This window comes from Eriocheir sinensis, chromosome 25, assembly GCF_024679095.1.
Source record: "Eriocheir sinensis breed Jianghai 21 chromosome 25, ASM2467909v1, whole genome shotgun sequence".
Lineage (NCBI taxonomy): Eukaryota > Metazoa > Arthropoda > Malacostraca > Decapoda > Varunidae > Eriocheir > Eriocheir sinensis.
The window spans coordinates 7,284,064-7,286,563 of record NC_066533.1 but is presented as its reverse complement, the minus strand read 5'-3'; positions in this window follow the sequence as shown (position 1 = coordinate 7,286,563).

The following is a 2,500-nucleotide window of genomic DNA, read 5'->3' as shown; positions in this document are numbered from 1 at the left end:
ATGGTTTGGGTAGGCTTGCTGTGGTTGGGTAGGCTTACTGTAGGTTGTGAATTGAATGTAGGCTGTGAAAAGGCTGGGTACTCTTCTGAAGGCTTGTTGTGGGCTATGAACTGGGCTGGGAAGGCTTGGATAGGCTTGCTATGGTTGGGTAGGCTTGCTGTGGTCTTGGTGGGTTTGGGTAGGCTTACTGTGGGTTGTTGTAAGGTTGGGTAGGCTTGCTGTGGATTACGGTAAGGTTGGATAGGCTTGCTATGGTTGGGTAGGTTTGCTGTGGGTTGTGGTAAGGTTGGATAGGCTTGCTGTGGGTTGTGGTAAGGTTGGATAGGCTTGGGTAGGCTTGCTATGGTTGGGTAGGCTTGGTGTGGGCTGCGGTAAGGTTGGATAGGCTTGGGTAGGCTTGCTATGGTTGGGTAGGCTTGCTGTGAGTTGCGGTAAGGTTGGATAAGCTTGGGTAGGCTTGCTATGGTTGGGTAGGCTTGGTGTGGGCTGCGGTAAGGTTGGATAGGGGGGCTTGCTGTGGGTTGTGGTAAGGTTGGATAGGCTTGGGTAGGCTAGCTATGGTTGGGTAGGCTTGGTGTGGGCTGCGGTAAGGTTGGATAGGCTTGGGTAGGCTTGCTATGGTTGGGTAAGCTTGGTGTGGGCTGCGGTAAGGTTGGATAGGGGGGCTTGCTGTGGGTTGTGGTAAGGTTGGATAGGCTTGGGTAGGCTATCTATGGTTGGGTAGGCTTGCTGTGGGTTGTGGTAAGGTTGGATAGGCTTAGGTAGGCTAGCTATGGTTGGGTTGGCTTGCTGTTGGTTGTGGTAAGGTTGGATAGGCTTGGGTAGGCTAGCTATGGTTGGGTAGGCTTGCTGTTGGTTGTGGTAAGGTTGGATAGGCTTGGGTAGGCTATCTATGGTTGGGTAGGCTTGCTGTGGGTTGTGGTAAGGTTGGATAGGCTTGGGTAGGCTAGCTATGGTTGGGTAGGCTTGCTGTTGGTTGTGGTAAGGTTGGATAGGCTTGGGTAGGCTAGCTATGGTTGGGTAGGCTTGCTGTTGGTTGTGGTAAGGTTGGATAGGCTTGGGTAGGCTAGCTATGGTTGGGTAGGCTTGCTGTTGGTTGTGTTAAGGTTGGATAGGCTTGCGTAGACTTGCTATGGTTGAGTCCTGCCGCGGTGAATGTGTGTAGCTATCCTAGTTTTCCTGAGGGCTGTGTCTCGTCGTGGCTCCTCCTGCATGCATCGATTAATTACTTTTACCTCTTAAGGGATTTGAGCCGCATTCCTTCTGGGCTGGTCTGGTCCTAATAAGTGGGTCACTGATTACCTAACATGTAAATAAGTAAATATATGCCTCCACTGCTAGTATTATGCTTTGGAGACTTAGGAATAATGCGTCTTCGTGTGATTATTTATATGACTGCCGTGATTTATGCGTTATTATTGATATATCCACTTACTACTACTACTGCTACTTCTACTACTACTACTACTACTACTACTACTACTACTACTACTACTACTACTACTACTACTACTACTACTACTACTACTACTACTACTACTACTACTACTACTACTACTACTACTACTACTACTACTACTACTACTACTACTACTACTACTACTACTACTACTACTACTACTACTACTACTACTACTTCCTTCTTCCCTCTTCCTTCCTCCTTTTCTTCGTTTCTTTCATATTTCTTTCATCCTTCTTTCCTCATTCCCTCTCTCCTACCTTTCACTCTTCCTCCCTGCCTTCTTTCTTTCTTTCTTTTTTCTTCTTGGGATAACCTCCTTTTTATATATTTTTCCTATTTCTCCCAATTTTGTTTGTTTATTTGTTTGTTTGTTTCATTGTTCCTTTCTTTCTTTCTTTCTTTCGTTCTTTCCTTCCTTCGTTTGTTTGGTCATTTAATATAATAATGTATGATATATGTATATGTATAATAATGATAGTAATACCAGGGAATGATAATGCTAACAATAATAATAATAATAATGATAATAATGATAATAATAATAATAGTAGTAATGCAAATAAAAATAATAATACACTGTAACCCACTTATAGAAGAAAACTAGTGAACTTTAACTCAGATTTGGCCTTGAACCGCTCTCAATCGTTTTTACTTTCAATTCTCACGTTTTTTGTCATTCCCTGATACGTAAGCGAGAGAGAGAGAGAGAGAGAGAGAGAGAGAGAGAGAGAGAGAGAGAGAGAGAGAGAGAGAGAGAGAGAGAGAGAGAGAGAAAGGAAAAAAAAGTAATAGCCTTCTACGGAGGAAAGAGAAAGTTCTAATGATTGATGCAAAATACGCTTAGCAGTTTTTCCCTCTCTCTCTCGTGGAAAGGCTGGACAAAGAAAGGAAGGGACGGAAATACACACTCAAGGCCCGGAATAGACTTGAGGAGACTGACGTTGAAGGAAGAGTGAGGAATGAAATAATGGAAGGAGAGAAAGACAGAGAGACGGGAAGTGTTGTGCTATGACAGGCAGATATGAGAGAGAGAGAGAG